This window comes from Perna viridis, chromosome 8 (assembly GCF_037379345.1).
Source record: "Perna viridis isolate PV_CMFRI_1.1 ecotype Kerala chromosome 8, ASM3737934v1, whole genome shotgun sequence".
NCBI classification, from domain to species: domain Eukaryota; kingdom Metazoa; phylum Mollusca; class Bivalvia; order Mytilida; family Mytilidae; genus Perna; species Perna viridis.
In genome coordinates this window covers 29,519,945-29,530,706 of record NC_142452.1, presented here as the reverse complement: position 1 = coordinate 29,530,706, position 10,762 = coordinate 29,519,945, and positions in this window count along the sequence as shown.

Here is a 10,762-nt window from a genome sequence, read left to right as displayed (position 1 = left end):
TATCAATTCATGTAAAGTTTCAACATTTGTGATAATTTATCACTAGGATCAGCAATGTTTGTCTTCACAGTAGTGCTGGCATTGAATTAATAAATCATTTGACAGTTTCGAGTGAAAAGACATTGTCAGGTCACAAGCAGTCTTTTTTTCAGTTACCAAATAAGTAAAATAAAATACGCGCAAATTAAACGTTCAGACATATATCCTGTAAGCGATCTGCTCAGTGAAAATAAATGGAATGTACAGTAACCCTACACAGGCAAAATTATTTCACATGATTTTCACACGAATTTCACATGATTTTCACCTGAATCGAGCAAATAAACTAAGTGACAGAGTTCACGTGAAATTCGGGTGAATGGAACCTTCACGCGAAATTTACACGAAATGTTCACATGAAATTCGTGTTAGTGAATTTCAAATGAAAATCATGTTAATTGCATGTGAATTTCACAAGAATTTCATGTGAACCTCGATTAACATGAATTTCCCGTGAAAAATATTTGCCTGTGTATTCAGTGTGTGTATACGATATAGATCATAGTGCTCTAATCGTTGTTGTAAAGGATAGTTAGGGAATTATAGGTACAGTAATAATATATATTAATCGTCGAAATAAGTCAACAATCACTCTTACGGGGTGATGGATCGTTAAAAACGATGCGAAACATAACAATAAATAAAATAAACGTCTAAATATGTGTAACATCACCGAGCTCGTTAAGTTTTGTGAGTTTTATTCTGAGGAAGAATAACTGTTATCCGAAATATTCAATTTAAATTTTACCATCTTCTGGTGATGGTAAACATATCTAGACGTTTATATATATATATATATAAGGTGTATTCCGGAGGGGGAGGGTGGGAATTGGAAAAAATGTTACCCGTTTGGCATATATTTCGGTGGACTCATCATTGTTGTTAAGTACATTGGGGAAATTATAGACTTGCTACAAGTCCATCTCTTTATATTAAAGAATATGTAAAAAAAAGTTTATTGATTGCATGTATCCCGGATAGCAAATCTACTAATTATTACAGGTTTCACAGAAATTAGTAGTGGTGTTATCAGAGAGGTTAATTACATAGATGTTCTGTGTCATATATATTTATTAAAGAGGGACTTGTAGCAAGTCTAGGAAAATTATAGGTATAGTAACACATACTGTATAATTCGATGAGGACAAAAAGAGTGGCGAAGGCATTGGAGAAATCTTACCCAGAGAGATCATGGCTTATTTATAAAAATAATACTTAATAAAACATCAACAAATATAACAAGCATAACAATTTGAAATTAAAGTGTATATGTTGAATTAGCTTTCATGATAATATGAGTAAATTTTATTATACATGTACCTTATAAATACCGCATGTTATTTTTTTTTAAATTTTACTTTTATATTAAAATTTCGCAGATGTTTATTTCCACATACCAAAATACCAGGGTGAACTTTGCTGAAAAGTGAATAGCAGTACAAATGATCATGATACTATTTTGGTAGAAATTTAAAAACATAATTTTTGAAAATACCAAGCAAGTATTCGTTCAGTGTTGGAAAAATCTACAATAATACTGTACTATACTTTGCAAAATGAAACGTTATTCTTAGAAGATAAAATAACCATTTTGTTTTTTTTAAGAAGTATACACAGCTATTATATATATTCACAAAAGACTTATTTTCTATGGTTATGTAGCGGAACTCGTCAGGGCTTGGGGATTACTGTCATCAAAGACGGATACAAGAAAAGGGGAACTTGGCAGCTGAATGGTTAAACGCTTATCAGCAATGGGGGCAGGCAAAAACCATCTTTTGAAACTGCTTGTCGAATCGAATGACATTCTTCGAACAGTTTTGATTTAAAATATAGTGATTCCAACAGTATAAAAATAAAAGAAAGTTGGAAAGGTTTTTTTTTAAATGAAGCCTCGATAGAAGATTTCGAAATTGTTCAAAGACAAATTTAAACGTTTTCGCATACAATGCCTCTTTGAACACTATTGTGCGTCCCGTGTTCCTGGAAAGTGGACTTCCGACGATTGATCAAATGGTTACTTTGTTTTTAGAAACGGAAACGTAGCAGCTTATGGTATTCTTTGCTTAATGTGAAGATGGTTATGCAGACGATAAAGTTATTTTAAAGGCATTGGTGATTCATCTAGAAGAACTTATTCGAGAAGGTAAAGAAGTTGTCTACTCAAACCCAACAGAAAACAGAAACCCTAATGAAACAGTTGACAAAGATACATGTACTAACAAGATTATACAGTAAGGAGAACATTCCAGTTAACATCAACATATATGAGAGTCAATTCTGTTTCAAGCTAGGCATTCGTCTAATAGCACATTTCCTTACCTTGCATATAAATTCTACGCATCTACTTGTAATACAAAACGTTTATTCTTTGCGAGTAATTTAAGTTTGGTTCTGTCTAAAAGCAACACAGAGGGTGATTTATCATATTTCACTATAATCACTGAAAGTGTGGTTCTGTCTAAAAGCAACGCAGAGGGTGATTTATCATATTTCAATATAATCACTGAAACTGTTCAAATACATTTGTTACGTCCTAAATACAACTCTTCAAATCTTCATTTTATTGGATCCGCTGTATATCACAAAATATTTTGTGACTGGTTATAGTGTAAAAATCATGGCAGGAAACACCGTACTTTTGTGTGGTAGAAAATAAATTATCTAAAACTAATTTCAGGCTTATTATTTCAACTATTTGAAAATTTTCTATTTGTCTATTTTTTAATGCTTAAATACTATCTGAATACTAATATACAGAAAATAGCTGTTGTGTCATAATTTAGTCACAAGGCGGGCATAAAACTCTACTTCTACACAGTTTTCAAACGATTTTCACAAAAATGAGAATAGTAGTTGTTTTAAATCCAAAAATATAGAATGCAAGTATAGACCTGTAATTATTATAGGTCTCTGGTGCAAGCTATAAACAACACAATCTATCGTCAGGAGTTATGATAGTACAGGAGTCTGTTTTTGTATAAAAATCAAAAAGTTCGATAAAAGCGCTCTATATCTTCTTAATAAAAATTACTAATGAAATAAGCTCTTTAATCATTACTCGGCTAAATATTTCTGGTTTTGTTTTATTTTCATCTTTAATATCAGTGCAATGCACGCATTAACAACCATGGAACTTTGTTTTTAATGATTAACAAAATTACCGAACACTAATCCGATCCATAATCAGGTCAAGTCCAAAACAAATCTGGCAAAATAGATATTACACCACTGGAGTAGCTTGTACCGCAATAGTCCTGACTTGGTACAGGCATTTCAAACGAGATAGTAGGCTAGATCTTAGTTTTACCGCGCGCTTAAGATCCTTCTCCTATTGTGGAGTGAATATTTCTTTTGACTACTGCTTGGACTTTTATCAGTTCGGTAATTTTGTAATTATCCTTTATTAGCGATCTACACTTCTTACACGTTAATGTAATAAGGTCATTTTGGGATACATAATTTATCCGCATTTTGGAGAAAACTATACATTCGTCTCCCTCATCAATAAAATCAAGAGCGAAAACTTTTACCAATTTCATGTACAATAGTCGTTTTTTTATATTCACGACAATGACTTTTTTAAAAAAAAATAGCAAAGTGAAGAAAATCTCCAACCTGACAGACTGGTTAATTGTCCGATTGTAGCATGGATCAGTAGTAGACAACTTCAAACTCAAATAGCTACGTTAGGATCTTTGTTGCTTTAGAATTAATTATTTCAAACCATTTCGGTACTTACGGAAGTGAAATACTATACTATGGAACGCCTAAAGTGTCTGATGAGATACACATTTGTTTACGTGTTGTCAATTTTATATTACTTGCTGTGGTTTTATAATTACATGTGGTCATTTTGTATTTACGTTATGTAGGAACGTCTTTACATTATTACATTATGTCGTTTTGTCTTTACGTTCTGCCATTTCGTCTTTATGTTCTGTCGTTTTATGATTACGTAATGTCAACATATATTTACGTTATGTGGATTTATCTTTACGTGCAGTGGTTTTCTTATAACGTGAGGTCGTTTCATCTTTAAGTTATGTCGATCTCTAAATGCTTTATGTGCATTTTCTTTTCTTTACGTGATGTGGACAAAAATTTCATGATGACGTGTGACCCCGGAACTTTTCGATCTGGTGTAACTTCAAATCAGTTCGTAAAAGGCAAAATAGACGTCACAACGCCGATTAGAAAAATGCTGAACGAAATATACTTCGGTAGTCTATCCAGTCACCCTAGAGTGTTTATTCTATATTAAAAATAGATTATTTGTTATTTACGTTCAATATTGTCACAACTGATACACCTGGGACTCTGTTGATGACTTGTGACGATTTTCGTAGTCAGAATATATTTTTTGAATTCCAAAAACATGGCAATTTCGACTCCCGTGAAAATTTGAATAAATTCGAATCTACAAGTTATTGCGTGACTAAATTTATTTTCTACATTAATAAACCACCAAAACTAATTTTCAAGAAAAAAATGTTCAAAATTTTTTTTTTAAATATTACCCCTACCCCTAGAAAACTGGTCTCAGTATCAAACATAATTTTCATTCACAGCATACCGATACTGTGAAACTCATATTTTAGGCATTCATAATTAAGATAATGATTTACTCAACATATCTGATCAATTCAGGCGTTTGAATTTCTTTATGAATTTTCCCTTTTTATAAAAAAAAAAAAAAAAAAAAAAAAAAAAAAACACATTGTCGCCTACGCTCTTGAAATTAGCAAGTATGTTGGATGCATCGATAATGAAAGCAATCGCCCGCATTATTTAACATTTTGGTTTATGTTAAGGCTTTTTTCATGGGTAGGGGTGGTAATTTTTGCACCAACTTTACTTAGAAAAGTTCAAATATTAATTACCTGGCCGATTTGAAAGCTTAGACACTAAACAAATCTACTGTATCACACAAAAGCTTGTTTAAACTACGGGATTCTGAAAAAAAATAATAACGGGTGCTATAGAACAAATTCTGAAATTCTGTAAATTCTACTTTTTACGATTTTATAGTAATTGTAACACTATAAAAAAAATCACACGCCTGAATTGTTCAGATATTTTGGGAAAATAATTATCTTTTAAATTATGAATGCCTAAAATATGAGTTTCACAGTGTCGGTATGCTGTGAGTGAGAATTATGCTTGATACTGGGACCAGTTTTCTAGGGGTAGGGGTAATATTTTAAACATTTTTTGAAAACTTTCTTGAAAATTAGTTTTGGTGGTTTATCAATGTAGAAAATTTAATTCAATCACGCAATAACTTGTAAGAGTCGAATTTATGCAAATATTCGCAGGAGTCGAAATTCCCATGTTTTTGGAATTAAAAAATATATTTTGACTACGAAAATCGCCACAAGTCACCAACAGAGTCCCAGGTGTATCAATTGTGACAATATAGAACGTAAATAACAAATAAGCTATTTTTTTTACGATAGAATAAACACTCTAGGGTGACTGGGTAGATTACCCAAGTGTATTTCGTTCAGCACTGTTCTAATCGGCGTTGTGACGTCTATTTTGCCTTTTACGGACTGATTTGAAGTTTACACCGGATCGAAAAGTTTCGAGGTCACACGTCATCATGAAATTTTTGTCCACATCACGTAAAGAAGAAACTACATCACGTAAAGAAGAAATCACTGCACGTAAAGAAAAGAAAATGCACATAAAGTATTTAGAGATCGACATAAAGTAAAGATGAAACGACCTCACGTTATAAGGAAACCACTGTACGTAAAGATAAATCCACATAACGAAAAGATAAATCCACATAACGTAAATATATGTTGACATAACGTAATCATAAAACGACAGAACGTAAAGACGAAATGGTAGAACGTAAAAACAAAACGACATAATGTAAAGATGTTCCTACATAACGTAAATACAAAATGACCACATGTAATTATAAAACCACAGCAAGTAATATAAAATTGACAACACGTAAACAAATGTGTATCTCATCAGACAGTTTAGGCGTTCCATAGTATACTGTTCTTCCTTTTCCATATGAGACCGCCAACCAGGTTGTCGGGTGTTGCTGGGTAACGTCCCTTTGAAAAACTGGCTAAAATAGCTTGCATTCCGTAAATATGAAAACGGACTATTTATATAAATTTTATCTCACCATTGCAAAACAACCAAATGACTAACTTAGATTAATTATGTAATCTGTTTCTGTATCTGAATAAGAAATAAAAGTATACTGTGTGGGCTTTTTACATGCATGAATGACCTCCTGCTTAATACGCCTCGAAGGGAGCATTAATGGTTGTATTATGAACTGGGGCATATAGGTATAATACCACAATTAAAGGGAACAGGTCGCCTGCACATACCAGAAAGTAGTCCATAAAAAAACAAAGTAATTCCTATGATGTATTGTATATTTTTTTTGTGATTTAGCCAGTATATGCAAACTTGGTATCATGTGAAAGCTTATCATGTCAGGTACACACTGAATACAACAGTTTTGAACTCTGATGTAAAGAATAATTTGTCAGAGTCGAGATCTTAAGCCCATTGATTTGTAAAATTTCCAAAAGGAAAGTAGTATTTTTAGTACCTGCCTATTTTACACCTATATACTTTTGGCCAGAAAAACCATCAATATCTGGATTGTGCATAAATCGAGAGCTTAAAATAGCATCATGTCACTTCATTTTCGTAAATGCAACTTAGAACCACACCAGTATCGGAAAACATTTGGTAGCTTCGATGATTAAATATAAATTGTATATTGGCTAGTTCTGCTATAGAGAAGGTCAAAGCATGAGGCCTGAATGTTTACGAAAATCACTTTTTAATCTGCTTATTAATACCGGACAATTCGACCAAAAGAAATTTTGGTTCATAGTCATTTCAGACCATGACAATTTGCAGAATGCATTAGGAAAATAAAAACTCAGTCTGTATCATAGCAAATTTTACCATTTTGAAAGTTTATAAGAATAATGTAACAAGTCAGGGCTGACAAAAAGTATGAAAGGTGTTTTGAATACTTATTTCTTCGGGAGGTTAAAGGTTTCACCTTCCTCATATTATCTGTATAAAACTCCTACATAACACAAGATAAGACTTTGACACCGCTGACAATTGCCGGGAAATCTCAGGTACCAAATGACCAAATGAAAAGATTTGTGTAATCTCACATTTAATGTCATCACTTCAAAAGTCATTCACCTGTCCAGAGGAAAAAGGATTGTCTATCTCCGTACGATAAGTCAGTTTTCTTCTTCAGTATGACAGCCGGACGGGAATGTCAAGAAGCTTAACCCTCCGCTGTATCTGACCCATGCCTATTGATTTTTTAAAAATTTTGTGGTTGTTATTTTAAACATTTTATGCATGTTATTTTGTTTTTTTCCCTTTTTGTCCTTGTTGCATCGTTGTCACTTTTAAGTATGAACCTTTGGTGTAAATTCAAACGAGAGATTGGCATTGATTAACTTGTGAAACATACTACCGGTGCATAATTAATGAAAGCGAATTTGCTAGTTATATAAGCCAGAAAAATAATAAAAACAGGAAATATAACAATATATTTATTTACTTAATTTCCTCTTATACAGAGATTTTCACATGAATAATGAAATGGAAAATCGATTATCATACGAATTACATAAAAATGTACTTATTATCAGAAAAAAAAATAATGGGAGTGAATCGCTGAAAGTTACACAGCAAGTGGTCAACAATGTTCTTTATGGAAAATTTTGCACATTCTGAAGGTATACTGTACGCAAATTTTACTGAAAAAGTCAAGTTCATCACTTTCTAGTTCGAAATCATTGTAAGATAGTAACAGTAAAGTTAATAGGTGCTAGACTGTCTAGATATACGCTAAACTGAATTGGATTAATGTAAATAATGTCTTTCCAAAGATCACCACTTTCGTCTTTCAATGTACTACATGAGACTAAGATGTGCTCTACGATATTTGAAAAAAAACATCCCATATCGATCACATAGTAATATGTTATCGTCTTGTTTAATGACGGAACATAAGTCAATAACAAATTTGGCTGCTTCTCGTAGTTCTTGGTAAAGTTTTGCTGTAGTCCAGGCAAGATGTGGTTTAATTTCGCTGTGTATACGTCTGAATAGGTTAAAATCCTCGTCGCTTGATAGCCTTGAATACCACTCAGAATGTTCAGTCTTTTTTTTATCTCATCCCTGACAATAGCTGACCATGCTTTCTTTGATGGAGTCCATAAATGTAACAAGGTGTTCTTTCATATCGTATTTATGAGCTAGTCTATACACGTCAGGAATTAAACCAAGTTGAGTTTTAGAGCATTTATATTTGAATTCGAATAGCCTGATCACCATAATCCTTCTAGGCAATGCATTCGATTTTAGTCTACACATTCTACCAAAGAATAATAACTTGCATTTATCAATGTAACACTCGATGCTGAACCAAGCTAACAGATTGTACACATGTCCGAACGTGTTCGTTTCGGGAGTTCTTGTAACGTTTTACATGCGAATTTATGTGACAGTTCAAGGATTTCAGTTTCAGATTGAGTTAAGCTACTCCAAAGTTCACAACCATACAAGGCTTTTGTGTAACACAACTGTTGTACTATCTTTGAACAAGTCAGCGGGTTTACAATTGACGGGTGAATTCCAGAGTTGATAACAGACAACACGGATGAGCGTAAGGACCGACAGGCATTAAAAGTTTTGTTCGTTGATTTTAAAGAACTCTCCAAAAGTATCCCAACATGTTTAGAAGAAGTAACTAAGGGTATTGTGTCACCATACAATGTTAGTTTGTTTGAAACATTGCGGGGATTAACACCATAATGTAAAACTTGACTTTTCGAGGGAGAGAAGTTAAACGCCCATGAAGAGCTATAATGTTCACATAAATCTATGAGATTTTGCATTTCGTGTTCATTTGATGATATCAAAGAGCTATATCATCTGTTTGCACAGGAGTGCTGACACAAATGTCAGTAACATAGCACCGCTTTTTGACCGGTCTTTAGCATGAAGTAGATCATTAATATAAACAAGGTAAAATAGAGCTGACAAAACACCACCTTGTCGTACACCACGTTCAAGAGAAAAACAACGAGAAAACAATCGTTCAAAATCCACGTGTTCCCATGTATACCATGTCTATAAAGTTTCAGTAACAAGACGGAGTGCCACACTCTGTCAAATGCTTTTATGCTATCTAGGAGGACGACATAAACTTTACTATGACGTTCGATGTAGTGATAAACAACCTCATGTAAGTTGAAAGAAGCAAACATACATGAAAGTTGCTTCTGGTCAGCCATTTGTGAAGGGTGTGGAAAGTTTCTTTTCAGAGAATAAAGGCGTGTTGCTAAAGCTTTTTCAAAAACTTTTGAGATAGAGCATATCAATGATATTCCACGGTACGAATTAGGATCGCTTTTCTTTTTCTTACCGCCTTTAAAAAGTGGAATAACTGCACTAGTCTTCCAGCACAAGGGAATATAGCATGATCCAAGTATTATGTTGAATAAGTTACACAGGTGTTTTACAAGACTCTTTTCACCATATTTGATGTGGTCGAAGGATATATTATCCAAAGCGGTAGATTTGTTGCTTGGCAGATGGTTACAAATATCAGGTATCTCATCGAAGGTAAATTGCTCAATTTTGATATCATAGATATGGCAATTCAGACGAATTTCACGAACCAGTTTATCAGTGGAAATGATGTTTTCTCGATTTGTTAACGTGTCGTCAAATTTGAATAGTGATTCAAAATGTTTAGCCCACGCATTGCATATGTCATTATCGTTTGTGTGTGATACACCATTCACGACAAATAGTTTTATTTTGTCTTCTACTTTTTAAAACGGACCACACGTACTTTTGATCAGTTTCAACAGAATCTTCAATCATTTTGCAGCACTTTTGCAAATGTTCATTGTACGCTTTTTCCAGTTGGTGTCGGAAATCCCTGTTAGCGTTCTTATAGTTCACAAAATGTGCATCATTACGACTATGAACTCTGCCATTAAGAATCCATGCAGTTCGTTTTTCTCTCATCGTTTTGTGGTAGATATCAACAGTTTTAGACCAATATGGTTTAAGATGCTTTATGAATCGTTTGCGAGGCAGAGTGTCGTTATCGGCGGACTTGATTGCGTCAACTATAGTTTTGTAGTATACTCCGGGGAAGCAGCGGCTGGAGCTTGAACACACCATAAATTTTGAGACAATGCAAACGAGTAGTCAATTAGAGCGTCTGAGGTTTTAGCTTTGACCAAGCAACTTTCTCACAAGCAAATTCATTCATAGAGGTACTATTTGAGAACGGATTTGAGTTTTTCATATTGTCATAAGCACATGCTATTGGTTTATGGTCCGAAACCTTGTACATATGATCATTGTCCGTTTTAAAAACTTATCTAACATCTCGCAAATTGTCTCTATGAGTAATTATGTGATCAATTACAGATTTTGGACCGTTAGAGTATGATTGGAATGTGTGGGTAGGACCTCTAGCAAATTCTTGAACGTGAAGGGACAAGTTATTGCTTTGAAGCAATAACTCTTCTAATAGGCTGTTCCGTTTGTCTGGAGAAAATGATGAGGTACCGGGCCCAGACACTTTACAATGGAAATCTCCAAGCATGAAAACTGTCCCGTGATTAGAGAATGCACTGTAAATATGGAAAAGGTATTCGAGGTCGCTGATAAATAGATCATG